We start from the raw sequence: 20,344 nt of genomic DNA on the forward strand, positions 1-20,344 counted from the left end.
CAGCTAACTCTGCACAGTAATAAGAAATTAATTCGTAAAAAGTTTTAACACTTTTATAATTGTAATAATTCTCCAGATATTCAAAACTAAATATTTACTTTGTTAGGGTGTGCCACGCCCACTATTCCAATCCCGAAAATTTTCAGCGAAACTATGCAAAATGATAAAAGAGCCATTTATACAAAGTTTGAATAATTATAGCTCACAAAATATTTAAAAATAACTATTTACTTTGTATGGGCGGTGACTCGCCACCTATTCCGATACGTCCCATTTTTGCTTAAACTTCATGCAGTGATAAGAAATTGATTTGTATAAAGTTTAAAGACCGTCACAATTATAGTTCTGCAGATATTATAAAATAACTATTTACTTACTATTTACATATTGAGAAAATAAAAAAAACCTTCAAAATATTTCTTTCAAGTGACTTTAAATTATTAATATCTTCTTCTTCATTGTTTTCTATAACAACTCTAACTTAAAACAGAGCGAAATCAATTGTTTAATTGTTTCTCTTATTTATTTACAACAACAAATTGGACAAACACGCAATGCTTTGTTTACTTTTTAGCTTAAGGTTCACATGTACACGTTTTTGCATATGTGTTAGTAACATCTTTAAAAAATGGTATATTTTTTTTCCCAAATTGAATGTATAATGTGAGCGTAAAAGGGGTCTAAAGACATCGACTTGCCTATTAATATTATGATATCCAGTATAGAAGTATTACTTGTTTTTTCCATATTAAATTTTTTTGACACAGAAACATAGTACGGAAACTAGAAAAAAAAACTAAAACCAACCAACCTGACAACTGAGTTAGGTCTTTGACAGCAGAGTTTCCGTTCTATGTCTATTCTCTATGCTCTAAACATTATTCGATTTTACGAAAATGATCAGAATTTGGTTTTTGGGAATATGTACTGAAAATCGAAAAAGTCCAATCTAATGACCACCCTATTGCTAGTACTCGTACATATGTACATGGTTAGTGACATATTTATACTTGTACTATATTAAATGTACCACGAGTGTGTGTGTGTTTATAGTTAAGTTTGTATGTGTTTATAGACGACATCATGAAATATTCAAATTTAATAGGTCTACTGCGGTATCACTAACCCAGACTATGAGTATAACACAATTTTCCATCTTTCATATACTTATTTACAAACAGCAACAGACACATTTAGGCAGGAGAGTTAAATATATTCTCACATTAATAACGATAAATTTATACGATGGGGCATTATTAAGAGATGCATTACGCAAGTATTCAAGTATGGATGTATGTATGTGTATAATATTGTTTGTTTAAAGTTTATTGTGTAGGTAGATGGTAGATGGACAAAATTGTTACTATTAATAGAAATTTTCAAAAGGTTTTAATACAAAATTATTGCCATCATAATAATTATCCCCCATTATATTTACATATAATTATTATTAATATTGTTTTTGTTTGTGATCTTGATCATCATCATTCCCATCAACATCAACATAATCATTACCTTCTTATTCATGGTGGCATAATGTCAGACCAAAATTAATTATATAAATATTTGTATAATCGCAGTCACCTACCTACCGCCCGCTCTCTTTGTAGTAGTTAACATTTGCCGGTTTGCTAGTTTGAACTGGGTGGAGCAGGTGGTTAGATAAGGCTACTACTGTATGTGTATGACCTCTAAACTTGTGACTTTAATTTAATCTGACAAGTGTCATTATATGGGTGAGTGTTTGTTAAAGTTTTTTTCGAAAAAAATTATGTCAATGTGAGGATGGAAAAAAGTGTTTTTGTATAAACCCACCTAAGTACACTGAGAAAAATGGAAATTTTATATATTTTATAAAAAATCTGAAAGTTTATAACTTTTACGATCAAGCATTTACGGCCGAAGCGATTTTATGCGAAATAATTGAATCACTATTCTCCATCCTTGTCCTTAAGTTCACATTTCCATCACCATACTAAAGCAAATATAGCTGTCAATGTCTCGGAATTCTTTGGATGAGTTGAAACTTATATGATCTAGTCGCCTACATGCAAGGAAAACACAGGGTTGTGGTGACCATATTATATTATGGTTAGTATATGACCATATTACTACTAATAGTTATGCATAATTTAATTCTCTGTAAGTCATAGAATTGTTCAAAGATCATGATATTATGGACATGTAAAAATATAATATTAGATATGATCATATTATGGTTGTTGCACAATAATATTAGTTTTGAGTCCAACCATATTTTGATATCAGTTCTTAGCGCCAAATTGTCGTAAGCGACAAAACACAAATTTTACAGGAGAAGGTTTTTTCGATTATTTTGAAATTTATACATAGAATTAAAAATGTTATGATGCGATATAATATAATTTCGTTCAAGCTAATTGTCTATTTTTCAAAAATATTTATAACTTTTGACAATTGAAAATTCATGGAATACTTTATTGAAAAATATCACAAAAAAATTTTTTTATTAAATTTTTGCATAGATAAAAAATTTTCGAATTGAAATAAAATTTTTATTTATGAATAGTTTTTAATGAAATTTCACAGTTATGTAAAATTTTCTATTCAAAATGGAAAAATAAAAACGAATTTTTAAATTTATTATCAGCAATCCCGCAATTCCCAAAAAATTCTTGAAAAATCCCAAAAATGGAATTTTTAGTATTTTGGCTATAATATCCATACCAGGGTCTGAGTTATTAAGAGCATATTGGGCCATCTAAAATCGGTTACTATATTTTGATATCGAATATGCGATTTGAGAATTTTTGCCCTAAATTTTAATTTTACATAAAAAATAGGTGTTTTTGAATGGACCTGGTCCCATCGGTAAGGAAAATTTTTATTTTTTTTTTCAATTAAAATATTTTATGAAAACTTAGCTTTCAGAAAATATAAATTCCTTATACATCCTCTTAGAATTTTTTGGCGATAACTTAAAAAGAAAAAAAGTTCTTTGACACCTACATATGTTGTTAGTCTAATGAAGGAAAACTGGAGAAAATCAAAAAATATTTGGATACGCTGTTATCAAAAAACTGGAGTATGCTGGGTAAAACTGTTGAACATTTAATTTTCAAATGCGAATATATCCTTTTGTAGCGCTCGATGAAAAGATTCTATATCTGTAATTTTTTTGAAATCGGAACACAAACGAAGAAATAGGATCGTTTTAAAAATGTAACATACCCGAGGTGTCCTACTTTGAGGAAACTTGGTCGCGCCCCTGATGGGCCCATGAGGTCCACATTCAGAACTTAAACTCAGCAGCACTTCTTCTTTGTGCATGTGAAATTTCATTTAAACCAATCTAATCATTTATAAGTTACAGATTTATTTCCCTCTTTTTTTTCTATATCACTATGTTTCGCTTACGATAAAATTCGTTTACTGTAAAATGTAAACATTGACTTACGATAAAATCTTACCCCCTATAATTTTGAAGTTATTAACAATTTTGATATTCTGAGAACGCTAAAGCATTAGTCGGTCCATAAAATTTTAATAATAGCAATAAAAAAAAAATTTTGAAAATGTCGCTTACGATAATTTGGCATTAAGGGCTCGATATTATGGAGAATTTGTTTAAAGTACTCCAGACATTTGAACTGTTAGTGAGATTTTATTTTTCGATATCATATTAAAGATAATAAATGAATGGGACCCCCTATGGTAATTGAATTTTAGGGATATATTTTAAACAAATTATTTAGGTTTGTGTGACTACTTTTATGACTAATTGTAAAATGTTTATAAACATTTTTCGGTTGAAAATATAAGTGATCACAGATGATCGTCCTTTTTCCAATTTGGACCACAATTTACCGAATTATAGCCACTTTTATGTTTTACTTGATTTTCATATAAAAAATGGATTTTTGGTTTAAAATATAAGTGATCACAGATGATCGTCCTTTTTTCATTTTGACCAGTATTTACCGACTTATAGCCAATTTTATATTTTACCTGATTTTAATATAAAAAAAAATTTGGTTTTACTTGATTTTCATATAAATAATCGATATTTGGTTGAAAATACAACGATGTCCGTCCTGACTGGATGTCCATTTGAATTGTGCGCAAAATACAGGTCGCAATTTTGAAAATATTTCGATAAGATTTTGCACATGCACTTCTTGCCGCTCAAGGACAAAGTCTATTTGGTGCATTATTTCACGTAGCTCCTATATCAGGCGCGGATCCAGGTCAACCATTTGGAGGGGGGAAAAATAAAATTTGTTCTACATTTTTCTTTTTATTCCTTTTTTTATATGAAAACTTTTCGGTTTTGGGGGGGGGGAATTTCCTATTTCACCCCCTCTGGATCCGAGCCTGTCCTATACAGATGTCCTAATTTACATATCCCCACAAATAAGATATATATGAAAACAAGTAAGAGAGCTATATTCGGCTGTGCCGAATCTTATATACCATCCACCAAATTATACCTTAAAATAAAACTTCTAAATATTTTTAGGTAAACAAAATTTAAAAATTTTTTTTTTCTAAATTTGTTTCCAATTTTTTTAATTTTTCTTTCTATTTTCCATCTTCTATCTTCTATCTTCTATCTTCTATCTTCTATCTTCTATCTTCTATCTTCTATCTTCTATCTTCTATCTTCTATCTTCTATCTTCTATCTTCTATCTTCTATCTTCTATCTTCTATCTTCTATCTTCTATCTTCTATCTTCTATCTTCTATCTTCTATCTTCTATCTTCTATCTTCTATCTTCTATCTTCTATCTTCTATCTTCTATCTTCTATCTTCTATCTTCTATCTTCTATCTTCTATCTTCTATCTTCTATCTTCTATCTTCTATCTTCTATCTTCTATCTTCTATCTTCTATCTTCTATCTTCTATCTTCTATCTTCTATCTTCTATCTTCTATCTTCTATCTTCTATCTTCTATCTTCTATCTTCTATCTTCTATCTTCTATCTTCTATCTTCTATCTTCTATCTTCTATCTTCTATCTTCTATCTTCTATCTTCTATCTTCTATCTTCTATCTTCTATCTTCTATCTTCTATCTTCTATCTTCTATCTTCTATCTTCTATCTTCTATCTTCTATCTTCTATCTTCTATCTTCTATCTTCTATCTTCTATCTTCTATCTTCTATCTTCTATCTTCTATCTTCTATCTTCTATCTTCTATCTTCTATCTTCTATCTTCTATCTTCTATCTTCTATCTTCTATCTTCTATCTTCTATCTTCTATCTTCTATCTTCTATCTTCTATCTTCTATCTTCTATCTTCTATCTTCTATCTTCTATCTTCTATCTTCTATTGTATCTTGTATCTTGTATCTTGTATCTTGTATCTTGTATCTTGTATCTTGTATCTTGTATCTTGTATCTTGTATCTTGTATCTTGTATCTTGTATCTTGTATCTTCTATCTTGTATCTTTTTCATTTGGACCAGTATTTACCGACTTAGAGCCACTTTTATGTTTTACCTGATTTTGATATAAAAAATCGATTTTTGGTTGAAAGTGATCACAGATGATCGTCCTTTTTCCAATTTGGACCACTATTTACCGAATTATAGCCACTTTTACTTTTTTACGTAATTTTTCCATTTGGACCAATATTTACCGAGTTATAGCCACTTTTATGTTTTACTTGATTTTCATACAAAAAAATCGGTATTGGGTTGCAAATATAAGTGATCACAGATGATCGTCATTTTTCCACTTGGACCAGCATTTACCGACTTATAGCCAGTTTTATGTCTGGACCACTTTTTACCGACTTATAGAAACTTTTACGTTTTAAATAACTTTCATATAAAAAATAGATTTTTGGTTGAAAATGTAAGTAATCACAGATGATCGTTTCCATTTGGACCAATATTTACCGAGTTATATCCATTTTTATGTTTTACTTAATTTTCGTAGAAAAAAATCGGTATTTTGATCACAGATTATCTCGTTTTTCAGTTTTATTTACCGACTTATAGCTACTTTTATGTATTACTTGATTTTCATATAAAAAATCGGTTTTGTTTGAAAATATAAGTGATCACAGATGATCGTCCATTTCCCATTTGGACCACTATTCGTACCATACAATTTTTAGATTCAATACGCTGTGTTAAAAAGAAAATAATTCTTAGGAAATTATATTGAAAATTAATATAAACCTTCTAAAAAAAACCAAACCAAAGCTAGTTTAAAATTGTTTGATTAACTACAAATGTAATATGATCATAAAGAACTTGTGTACCAAGTTTTAACAAATGATGGAAAGGCTAATGTTCGATGCCTTGTTGAAAATTTTAGTTTCCTCCCAGTATTTACCAAGTTACTGAATATTGGTCAACTATTTCCTTGGCATATATTTCACATCCTATTCATCAGCCTTTCAGCATTTGATTATTCACTTAAAATGTTCTAATAAATTGGCCTTAGCAATGTTGACTATTAACTGCACATCAAGTAGTTATTGTCTTAATACTAAAGTGATGCTCAGTTAAGTTTCTCTTACTCCGGCACTACTTACATACTACATCCAACATTGATTGAAATTTCAAGTGTTTTTTGAAATAGTTACTTGAAAGTGAAGTTGTTTGCAGTATGTAGAAGCAAAGTATTTCTCTTAGTGTTACAGTAAAGAAAATATTTGCATTTCATACTTTGTTTTATATTTGTTGTATCTTCTATTTTAACAAACTTAATGAGCAGAAATTTGTCCCAATTAGTTGTTGTAAAATGGAGAAAAACAAGTGTGATTATAAGTGGACTGTGTTAGGAAAAAGGATCCCTTAATGCAAATTTACACAAGCATTACAACACTTACAGACGTACAAACATACGAGTGTATAGACAACTACATACCTACATACATACATATATAGATGTATGATTGTAGAGTATGTAAGTATTTATGTATTACATACATAAATATATGTATGTATATCGCCCCTTACAAACATTAACTATGTTCAAAGGTTAAATAAAACTGTGTTTGTATTAAGTTTGGTTTTTTTGACACTCTTTGTACTTGTATTTTTTTATTACTGTTGAGTCTCTATTACACACAAACACTTTGTAAAAGTTGTTGGTTTTATTTTCCTTTTCTTTTATTTTCAGTTCGCCAGTGTACAAGACACTTTGTATTTGTATTTGCCTTTTTTGTTACTCTCTTTTTCATCCGCCCAAGTTCAAATTCTTTGTAGACAGTAGTACCATTCTCAGCATGACAAGGCCAGAGAAATAGATGGAGAAAAATAAAAAAAATACGAAAACAAAAAATAATTTAACAACATTTCCGTTTGGGAAGTATGGGTATTTAAGAAGCATACGCCATGTATTTCTTAGAATGCCTAATTAAAATTCTTAATTTAAAGGAAGCTTTTAAAGGATTTCCATATTTAAGGTCTTTGCTAATAAAGTTTTGTTTGTAGCATATTGTCAAAGGAATTCTAAATGAATTTCTTATACATATTAATAACATTGTTTTGTAAGCCAGAAATATGAAACTGTTATTAGCGATTTCCAAGAGGCTTTGGAAGTAAATTATTGTTGTGTAATTAGGGTTGTCTATTGCAATGTTTAAAGTATCAAGAGAATAATTAGTATGAGCTTCAATGTTTCTCTAAACTGTTACCAATATGAATTGTATATTCAATTACTTGAATTAAGTTTCATTTGATAAGATAGATGTGTTATGTTGTCCCCTAATGTATTGTTAATTAAATTCATAGATTTCAAATAAAATGGAATTTTAAACTGAACAAATTTAACTTGCATACACATAATATAAACTAGTATATATGAGTATATATTAATATTCGATTAAAAATTATCGGCTTTATCGTTAGTGGTAATTGTATATTGAGTTTGTGCTGATGTTTCTAACGCCCAGAAATATTAGTCTAACTTTTAAAGACTCATTATAGACTCGTAATCACTTTTTGAGTCGTTTTCACGATGTCCTTCTGGCTGTCCATGTGAATTCTACGCAAATTACAGATCGTAATTTTGAAAATATTTCGATAAGATTTTGCACATGCTTTTCTTGCCGCTCAAGGACAAAGTCTATAGAAACTGGTTGAATTTGGTGCACTATTTCACGTAGCACCTATATAGATGTCCTAATTTACATATCTCCACAAATAAGATATATATGAAAACAAGTAAGAGAGCTATATTTAGATTTCAAAATTATGATCTCAGTCAAATGGAATTGAGTATAAATATGTTACTAACTAAATTTCAACCAAAAATTAATTTTGAATTAAATATGTATATGATAATTTCTTTCTGATATGAAATAGAAAATGTTACAAGTCCCAAAAAAGGACCTATAAGATGCAAACGTACTTCTTCTTAACTGTGATATACATATATAGATCATACCAAATAAGTAATAAAACTGCATTAACAGACTTAAAAAATATTTAAAATCAAGTATTTTAGAACGTTTTTTGTCTCTCCTGTAATATTTCTGAAAAGGACTTTGTAAATTTTATAAACAAAAGCAGTTTAGTTTTCAAATCACACCAATAATGTGTGTACAATGAATATAAAAAATACACAAAACCATGAGATTTCTTAATTTTAGACCTAAATTTTAAAAACCGGTTAACCGAGTGATAAGAACTGGATTAACCGAAAATTTAAAATTTTTTTTTTTAATTTTTCTTTCTATCTTCTATCTTCTATCTTCTATCTTCTATCTTCTATCTTCTATCTTCTATCTTCTATCTTCTATCTTCTATCTTCTATCTTCTATCTTCTATCTTCTATCTTCTATCTTCTATCTTCTATCTTCTATCTTCTATCTTCTATCTTCTATCTTCTATCTTCTATCTTCTATCTTCTATCTTCTATCTTCTATCTTCTATCTTCTATCTTCTATCTTCTATCTTCTATCTTCTATCTTCTATCTTCTATCTTCTATCTTCTATCTTCTATCTTCTATCTTCTATCTTCTATCTTCTATCTTCTATCTTCTATCTTCTATCTTCTATCTTCTATCTTCTATCTTCTATCTTCTATCTTCTATCTTCTATCTTCTATCTTCTATCTTCTATCTTCTATCTTCTATCTTCTATCTTCTATCTTCTATCTTCTATCTTCTATCTTCTATCTTCTATCTTCTATCTTCTATCTTCTATCTTCTATCTTCTATCTTCTATCTTCTATCTTCTATCTTCTATCTTCTATCTTCTATCTTCTATCTTCTATCTTCTATCTTCTATCTTCTATCTTCTATCTTCTATCTTCTATCTTCTATCTTCTATCTTCTATCTTCTATCTTCTATCTTCTATCTTCTATCTTCTATCTTCTATCTTCTATCTTCTATCTTCTATCTTCTATCTTCTATCTTCTATCTTCTATCTTCTATCTTCTATCTTCTATCTTCTATCTTCTATCTTCTATCTTCTATCTTCTTGTATCTTGTATCTTGTATCTTGTTCTTGTATCTTGTATCTTGTTCTTGTATCTTGTATCTTGTATCTGTATCTGTATCTTGTATCTTGTATCTTGTATCTTGTATCTTGTATCTTGTATCTTGTATCTTGTATCTTGTATCTTGTATCTTGTATCTTGTATCTTGTATCTTGTATCTTGTATCTTGTATCTTGTATCTTGTATCTTGTATCTTGTATCTTGTATCTTGTATCTTGTATCTTGTATCTTGTATCTTGTATCTTGTATCTTGTATCTTGTATCTTGTATCTTGTATCTTGTATCTTGTATCTTGTATCTTGTATCTTGTATCTTGTATCTTGTATCTTGTATCTTGTATCTTGTATCTTGTATCTTGTATCTTGTATCTTGTATCTTGTATCTTGTATCTTGTATCTTGTATCTTGTATCTTGTATCTTGTATCTTGTATCTTGTATCTTGTATCTTGTATCTTGTATCTTGTATCTTGTATCTTGTATCTTGTATCTTGTATCTTGTATCTTGTATCTTGTATCTTGTATCTTGTATCTTGTATCTTGTATCTTGTATCTTGTATCTTGTATCTTGTATCTTGTATCTTGTATCTTGTATCTTGTATCTTGTATCTTGTATCTTGTATCTTGTATCTTGTATCTTGTATCTTGTATCTTGTATCTTGTTCTCAAATTTGAACTTTTGAAAATTTGAATGGTTGGAAATTTGAATTTTTATATTTCCGGAACTAATAAAGCTAGTACTAAAAGTCGAAGTTAATCTAAATTTAAATAAGTGGACAAGTGTGTGGTACTTTTAAGGGGATAAAACGGGCGAAACCCAAGTTTTAGAACTTTTTTGTATCCCATATCCAAAAAAATTAATTTAGATGGAATTGTAGTCCTTAAAGACTACCGTTCTGTCTTTTTTGAAAAATAAAATTCAACTGGATTTTGTAACTTTTTTGAAATTTGAACGTATAATTGATTTCTATTTTTTGTACGTTAATATGATAGAAAAATTTTCATTATAAAACCCCTCTATTAATAAAGAATTTTTATCGAGTAGCACACGCTGGGTATCCGCTAGTTAATTTTAAAACTAATTTTGTTTAAAAAAACTTAATAATCTTTTACTACAACCTCACTTTGCACAAAAGAAACGTAAATTGTTGGAAAAAACTTTATATGGAAATAATAAAAATGACAAAAATGTTTCTACCTTTTTTTAAGCAAATTTCCAAACTCATCATTCTACGAAATGATACCACCATTAATTAATACTTACGAAACTTTAACCTTTTTCTAGTAGCACTAAATTAAATTATTTTTCCTTTTAAAAAGCTGGAAAACCAACCTCTAGGTTGAATTGTTATTGACACCTTTTCTTTTTCATTATATTTTGCCCCTAAACCTCATCTTCTTTTTTAATATCACTCGCACAAATTAGTAACTAAATCTGGGGAAAGTAAACCACAACAAAATCTTTGACTTTTCTTTTCAGCGGCATGAACTTTTTGTTGTGGTGTACATATGACAAACGTCAATGTACGTGCACATACATAGAAACATCCTGGGGGCACTGGTGCTAAGGTCATATTTCTCTATATTGCGCAACGTGTATCATCTTAAGGCACAGATAGTTATTTAATGTTCATTTGTTTTAAGACCATAAATGAACTTGACTTCAACTTTAATAACCTTTTTTTGTGCAAAAAGTGAAGAAAGTTTTTATTCCAAATAAAAAGTAAAGAAACAAAAAGAGGAAAACATGAAAACATATCCTTAGATGTGAAGTATTACACTTCCTTATAGTGCGACATTATAAAATGAAAATTAGTTCTTTTACTTTATTTGGGTTTTGCTGTTTGCTTAAGAACTGTTGGTTAAGGGATATAAAACAACAACAACACACTGGGAGTAGAATAAAAGAACATAATGGAAACTAGTAAATGACGTAAATGTCGTTTGTGTTCTCAGAGATTTTTAGCCTGAAGAGTAATCAAGAAAAGGCATTTTAATTTCGTAAAAAGGAAAACAAAGCAACAACTACAACTATTTAGTAATAAAAGACAAGAAAACAGAAACCAATATTAATATACATTCATGTCTATGTATATTGTGTGATGAAGTCAATTTCCGTTTCCTGTTAAAGGTATGCCTAAATTATGTGCTCAACTTTGCCAGTCGTTTCTTTTTCCTACTCTTCTTTATTTGTTTCCTCTTTTATTTTATTTCTTGATTTGTCATCTTTTTTTGTTTTGTATTGTGTTTTTTGTTTTAGTATTTTTTTGCTATTTTATTAAAGTATTGCTTTATTTACAAAGAGTGCTTTATTTTATCTTATGATTTAATGATAGTTTGTGTGTTGTATTATAGCGTACCACCCTACAAGCAAAGAAAAGTGCGCCGTACACCCTTTAATTGGTGTTTACAGTCGGATCTTAAAGTAAGATATATCAATGTTATTTAATTTGAATAAAAGTGCCGCTGAAGTACACCGATTGCTCACCAAAACTTATGGTAAAAGTGTTTCATTGGTTTCAACGTGCGAAAGATGGTTTGTGCTGTTCAGCAGTGGTAATTTTGACACGGAAGACAAAGATCGACCAGACCATCCAAAAATGTTTAAACATCAAGAATTGGAGGAATTACTCCATGAAGAAAATTATAAAATTTATCTAGAGTTTGCAAAATTATTGGGAGCTACTCAAGCAGCAACTTTAAAACGTTTGTGAGCAGCAGTATTCATCAAATATCAGGGAAATTGGGTACCATACGAATTGAAGCCAAGAAACCTTGAAATATCATTTTGCATGTTCGAAATAATGCTTGAACGCTATAAAAGAAAATAATTTTTTCATCGAATCATTACTGGCGATGACAAATGTATCCATTACACGTATGTGAATGGATTCGGCCAACCAGCCGAATTAATACCAAAGTCAAATATCAATGGAGCTAAGGTAATTCTCTGTATTTGGTGAGAGCAAAACGGTTCTTTCTATTATGAGCTGATGAAATCTGACGAGACCATCAGGGATAAGGAATGGAATGGAGAAGTTTTGCCATACCCGCTTTATAGTCCAGACTGTGCTCCGTCCAACTACTATTTGTTGCGATCAATGCAAACCGCTCTCTCTGGGATACGCTTCACTTCAGAACAGAGCATCTGAATTTGGCTTCAGTCGTTATTGGCCTTAAAAGATGAGCAGTTCTTTTGGTTCGGAATCCATATGTTTCCAGAAAGATGGGAAAAGGTCATAATGGCCAGTACTTTAACATTTTTCTGTAAAAATCGTTTGACCTGTTCTATTGCAATAGGTTTGACGTATTTTGTGTAGAAAATCTTGTGATGCAGTTTTTGTTTCCATCCTGGGCATGCTTAGTCTCTCCAGGGTCTACAAAGGTCAGCTTTCTTGGAAATCTTCTTTACCACAGAGCTGTCTTGTATCTTTGGAATATGTTCGTTAATGGGCGAAGCTTCTAATAGAGGATTCGACGAGATAAAGTTAATGCAACGGATGCAATCCAAGGAGATGAATTCTTTGGATCTATAAGTTAGGACTAGCAACTGAGTATAATCCGATGAGATAAATGCTTCGGTTCTCGTTCGGCTAACGACTAATTATGGGTAATGAATGCAATCCGAGGAGAAAAATTATTCTGCTCTTAAAGACTTATTGGCTAATACCATAGAGAATAGACATAGAGCGCAAACTCTCCTGTCAAAGACAGTTGTCAGAAACCTAAGTGGTGAGAATGCATTAGTAGAAAAATATATGTGAAAACAAAAACAACACTCGTATGTGTGATTATTTTGAGTAATTTCCGATGTTTCTCTATAGCTATACTAGCTAACGAGTACAATACGACGAGATAAATGTTTCGGCTCTCGAAACTATTAATTGGTAAATATAGTTATGGATGCAATCAGAGGCGATAAATTCTTCATATATCGTCGGCTAATGCTTTGCATTTCGCTACGAAGTAATTTTGGCCTCGTCTACCAGGAGCAAATTATAAGTAGATCTGGACTTGGATTCTAACCTCCTTGTTCATGTTTTTGTTAGTTGTCTTATATTAAAATTCCCATAGACTATTTGGGAATTATTAACAACAATATACGAATATATAATTATTGTATTAGTATTAATTGTGTTAAGTTGATGGATTAACTTTTGTATTTTATTGCCTTTTTTTCTAAAGAAAATCGTTTGTCATAATTTTTATGAAAAATCGTTTGAAGTGTTTTCTATAATAAATCTTTTAAATTGTGTTGAGTAGAAAATCGTTAAACGTTTGATCTAATGAAAATTCTATTTTAAATATTTTCTATTCACAATATTTAGTTATTTTCAATGTTGCTGCTGCTTTTACTTGCAACTGTACCAATTTATAATTAGTTTAATAAGATGTTGATGGTTGTAGACTTTGTTAATTTTGTGCAATTTCCTAGTATAAGTTTTTTTTATTTGAAAAATTTGTATTTTCAAACACACACTTTTAATGCATAGACCTTTTCAGCAACAATGTTGTAAATAATTTTTGTTGTGAGTCTGAGTAACAGCCCAGCAGTTCCAGGAGACAGTCACGAACTAGGGTATATATCCATCATTTAGGGTGGGAACTAGTTACAACAATAGCTACATGACTAGTTATTTTAACACGTGCATGTACTAATTGATCATTTTTGCTTGCGATGACAATGTGCGATAGCTGGTCCAAAGTAGTCAACGCATTAAATTCACATACTGGTTACATAGCGTCAGTTACTTTACTAGCTATCTAATTGGTTACTTGATTAGCTGCATAACTAGTTTTTATTAAACATGTATGGGTGCTAATTGACCTCAAATAGTCAGCTAAAAAGACATCATAGACAGTCTAATAAAGGATTGCTTGTAAACGAACCTTTCTCCGACAACTCTCCAATAGATTGCTTCTGGTGGTTAAAATAACTACTATCGAAAGTGACTTCACTATAGGTTACAAAGAGACACTAAAGTGACTATTGACTTCACGCTATGTTACATGGGATATCAGTAAGCAAAAATAAAAATAAACTGTATGAGAATTATATCAATTCAATTTGTTTAAAACCAGTTTGTACGAATTACTTACAAAAAGTTTAAAGTGTCTACACCCTAGATTACTAAGAGACACTTAAGTGCCAATTGTCTTCACGCTAGATTACCTGGAATGTATAAATTAACCAATTGTCTTCGCTGTGCACTACAAAGGACACATACCTGTCAAATGACCAAAATATATAAATTGGAGTCAGCCAATTGATAAGACATTTGTGATAATTACTGTATTTAAGGGATACATTGACTACTTGCTTAACTTCTGGGCAGTTTGTTAAAGTGACTACACTCTAGATTACCTGGAATTGTCTTCCCACTAGATTACCTGGGATGTATAAAATAACCAATTGTCTTCTCTCTTCATTACAAAAAGCACATACGTGTCAAATGACCCAAAATATATAAATCAGAGTCAGCCAAGTGATAGGGGATACATTGACTACTTGCTTAACTGCTGGGAGTGAACAAAGTAGTTTTTATTGTAACTATGGGATGGAGGTGCACTGTGTAAGTAGATGTTAAACACTGGGTGCAAAGACTCCAATAAGCTTTAAATTGTCTTGGCATAAAATTATTTCAACATTGAATTTTTGCTGTTGCAATTTTATTTTTATTTTTACTTTTTCATTTTTCTATTGTTTTAGTTCTTACATTTTAATGTACTGAGAGAAATTTCTCTATAGCATTTACATTTGGCAAATGTTTGCCATTTAGAAAAAAAAAGAGCAAACATTTTGTAATAATGTAAATTATTAAATTTGTTTTCAAAAGTATTATTTATAACATAGAGATTTTCCGTGTTATTCAGTTATTTCTTGGAATTATTTTTCTGTGTATTTGTTTTTACTTTTATATGCATGTGTAAGTATTGAGTGCATTTTTCTGTTTCTCACATTTATTGTAGAAATTTTAATTAAAACTCATTAGTTTTGGTTCGAACTTTGTTCAATGTATTTACGTATGTATGTATTTTCTGAAACGACATCAGGGAGCAATTTTAAAATTTGTTTTGTTTTATTTTTTCTGCCATATAGAAACACAGTGGATTGAATAAAATATTTAAAAACACCTTGCATGTAAAAAACTATTGAAACTATTTATTTGGAAAATGGCCTAAGTAACATTTTTCTTTAACAGATATATCCCAGCAGTTAAGCAAATAGTCAATATATCCCGTATAGACAGTAATTGTCACTAATGTCTGATTACCTGGCTGGCTCCAATTTATATATTTTAGATTATTTGATACCTATGTGTTCCTTGTAGTGCACAAAGAAGTCAATTGGTTACTTTATACATCCCAGGTAATCTAGTGAAGTCAATTGTCACTTAAGTGTCTGTAAGTAATCTAGGGTGTATGGAGTCGGTTATTGGACTGTCCTTTTAACTGACTAATTGAGGTCAATGTTGGGGTTTCAATTTACAATCAAGAAAACAGTTGATTACATTCATTAAAAAATATTCATAAATAAAAATTTTATTTCAATTTGCAAAATTTGTATCTTCACAAAAACTCATTAAAAAATATTTTTAAAAAAAAGTATTCCATGAATTTGTTAATTGTCAAATGTAATATATATTTTTGAAAACGAGACAATATCCCCTATCCATTGATATACTATAACAGCGGGTCCAAGTGTTTATAGATTGATTTGTTTTCTGAAAGACAAAAAATATCTTAAATATTAATGTTGGACAAAATCTGATTTTCTGAAAGATGCCTTATCGAGGGGCTAGGTTCAATTATGGACCGATCTGGTAAAATGATTAAGATTCATATAAAACTCGTTCATGTCGAATTTCGTCGCGGCACTTCTGTTTTTAAGTCAATTATGAGCGTTAAACTGATTTTCTTAAGGGGACTTATATGGGACCTTGGGGCAATTATGAACCGATTATAATAAAATTTTGTTAACTGATATCTGAGGGGAGTTTCTATGGGGGCTAGTAGAAATCATGGACCAATTTCAACCAAAATCAGTTGGGTTCGTCCTTGGGTGTATTCAATCCAAAAACTATCAAAAAAATCCAGCCTTTTACTAAAAAAAAGCTTTTAATAATTTTGGCTAGGTTTTCTGGTAAAATGCTCTTTTGGAAATCTATAACTTTTTTTACTATTTTATATTTTCATGTACATGCAAATTGTGATTTAATGTTGCAATTATAGATTACAACTAGATACATATGTAACTGAGAGCTAAAACTCTAAGTTTGTTGTCAAAAACCTAATTCATGCACAGAGAAAACAGATTCGTAATAGCAACCGAATTTGTTGCCAATAGAATGATTCGGTTGCACGCATAGAATTTTTGGTTCTATCAATAGAAAGTCAGTTGATAAAGAAGAATTTTGATTGAAGCAACCAAACTTTCGTTACCCCTTCTGAGGTATTGTAGCCACAACTGTAAAATTCGGTCAATAAGGTAGAATCATTCGATTGGCAACAAATTCGGATGCTATCACGAATTTGTTTTCTCTGTGAGACAATGTATTGCCATGCCTTTTGTTATTGTATGAAAAGTGAGTAATTTTGTTCATTGACATTTCTCTCTCCTTCCATTCTATATATTTATTCTATGATTACAATACTCAATTGACTTGAATGAAAATAATATTTATTTCAATACTGGGCTTGTTTATTAATTCCAACTATAACTATTTATATACATCTTAATGTATGAACAAGACAAATTATAAATTACAAACAATTTATAAATTTATGCCAAAATAATTTTCAAACATTTGTACGTTTGTGTTTATTTGAAAATGTATAAGACAACTTAATCAGTTAGTCAGTCAAGCAGTTTGAGGAAATGTATTTCCTATTGTATTTTTTTATTAATATTAACAAAATAAATAACTTTATCCCTTGGTTAAAATCAGGTTTAAGTCTTTCTGCAGCTAATTAACTGGAAATGATGTTTTGTCCCACCGTATTTTCATTACAAATTGTATGCTCATACACTTTTGAACCTTTTTCAAGTACAGACATGACTGAAATAATATTCTGAAATACATACATTCCTATACACATATCCATATCCATATACAGATAAAAGCTTTTACTACACTACACTACAAATAAACATCATAAGTAAGTTTGTTACTTAGTTTTTGTATTTCAACCAATTTGAGCTGCTGTAATAACAAACGTTTTCAATAAAATTTATAAATTTTTTGTTATAAATTGTTTTCATGTTGTTTGGATGCGATTATTTCTCTTTTACTTGAAATATTTTAGATTTTTTTTTTCTATATTCAGCTGCTCAATATTTTGTTTCCTTTTCAATATTTATTCAATTGCAGTGGTTATTTTTTGTAACATATGATTTTGTTGCTTTTTCATACATCTGTATACAAAATATTGTTTGAGTGTATTTCATTTGAACAACCAACACAACTCAGTCATACACATTCATACATTGATTCATCCATTCATTCATTCGTTCGTTCATTCATTCATTCAGTCATACATACAAAGATTCATTCATTTGTTCCATTTCATTTCGATTGGGAAGGAAGAATCGTGAGTTACATTTACAATATTCATTGTACAATATTTGAACATTTGAAAATAACTAGTGCCTTTTGGGGATTCTTGCAACGATAACTACTACGACGTCGAAAAATAAACACGTGAATATATTTTTAATTGAATTGTCAAATTGTTAATGTGGTTTGCGACGAGAGCGGTCTCGCTGCAGAGCAAATAAATAAAGGAAACCTACATACAACAAATACTTATATAAAATAACAACAAATGTTTGATTTTGAAAAAGTGAAAAAATTCATTCTTTTCAGTTAAAATTAAATGTTTACAATAAGTTTTGGTTTATTGTTAAATACATGTTGAAGACGTCATAGATTAGGGTTTCTTGAAAAGGGTCAAAACTCAAAATGAAAACTATTTTTCTGGTAAACGTTACTACATCTTCTGAAATAATTAAAGTTTTAAATTGTTTAAATTATCTTGAGTTTTTATATGGTGCCTTCTGCAAAACTATACCCAGCCGTTAAGCAAGTAGTCAATGTATCCCTTAAATACAGTAATTGTCACTAATGTCATATCACTTGGCTGACTCCAATTTATATATTTGGGTCATTTGACACGTATGTATGTGCCCTTTGTAATGAAGAGAGAATACAATTGATTACTTTATACATCCCAGGTAATCTAACGTGAAGACAATTGCCACATAAGTGTATCTAAGTAATCTGGAGTGTAGTCACTTTAAACGTTTTGTGATTAATTACTACAAACTGGTTTTATACAAACTGTGTTGATATAATTCTCATACTGTTTAGCTTTGCTTTATAATACTGATATCCCATGTAACATAGCATGAATTCAATAGTCACTTTAGTGCCTCTTAGTAACCTATGGTGAAGTCACTTCAAACTTTTTTTGTACTGCACCTTATTTTACCCACCAGAAGCAATCTATTGGAGAGTTGTCGGAGGAAGGTTTGATGATTAAAATCACTAGTTCGGGACAGTCTCCTAGAACATTTGGGTACGCCTGCAAATTTGCATTTTGTTTAATCGAGACAAGGAACTAAATCTGCGATCACACTTATTTCAGGCTTTTATATGAAAAATTCATTAAATTTCAGTCAATAAATTTGAAAATATGTTTTTAATCGATAAAAAAGGAGCTCGATTTTTGATCACTCATATTTCTGACCAAAAAATCTGTGATGTTTAATTACACTGTCCAACAGCATTTTTGAAACAGAATAGCGACCCTATAATACTGAATGGGCATATTGAGTAGATAATTTTTGTAGAATAAACTTATCTGAGATAAATGGTGTAAGTTAATGAGAGAATTCTTATTGTCAGAGTTATATGGTGGAATTTTATGAGGATCATTTTAGTGGAAGATCTTAACCCTTTAGCTCCTTTTTGTAGCGGTCAACTCAAGAAAATTAAAAAAAATTTCAAAAGGGATATTTAAGGATTTAAATATTCCACGAAAATGTTTGTCGGAAAATACCAAAGTTGTAAATAATGCTCTTTACGATTAATTAGAAAAATTACACGCCATCTTGGGTCCCAGATTTTTGAAAAAAATCGCCAAAAATCCAATTATGATCCGAATGAGCTGAAATTTAAAATATAACTAGTCCTTGAGAAGATCTTCAAAAATATGCTTACATGTGTAGGTTATCTACATTAGTTGAAGAGACATTTAGGTTTATTTATTTTTTATAATTTTGGTCGATCTTTTTATGGTTTTTAAAAAAATTTCATCTGCCCCTAAAAAGTATTGAATAAACCTATTTTACAGTAAATTGTCCAACGATTTCAATTATGTTACTCTTATTACAATAAGATTTTTGGTTCAGATGATATAGCCCTTGACTGATTTTCAGTTTTCAGGTAATTTGGTCCGCTTTCAGTTACAATATGTCGAAAACTATATAAGGGATCGTCATTATATTTGATTCTTTTGATAGATCTATTTATTAAGAAAAGAATAAAAAAAATGTACTGTTTGCTTTGTATTTGTCCAGGTAAATCAATATTTACCAACTATCCATTTTTTCAATATTTCTCAACTTTGATGGAAAATAAAAAAATATCATTTTCTATATTTGCCATATTTTCAAAATAAGTTCTTTGATTATTCCTTTACCTAATGCAAAAATCATCAGCTGCCCGTCCTTGCCCCATTTTTAGCAAAAAAGACATGTTTCCAGAAATGACCAACCAAAAATTTTTTTTTCTTGAAAAATTGGTTAATCTTTTCTGGAATAATTTTAAATCATAAAAGCTTTTAAAGAGTAACATAAAAAATCAAAAATTTTAAAATATACTTTATTTTACTTCCCATAA

Source organism: Calliphora vicina, chromosome 4 (assembly GCF_958450345.1).
Source record: "Calliphora vicina chromosome 4, idCalVici1.1, whole genome shotgun sequence".
NCBI lineage: Eukaryota > Metazoa > Arthropoda > Insecta > Diptera > Calliphoridae > Calliphora > Calliphora vicina.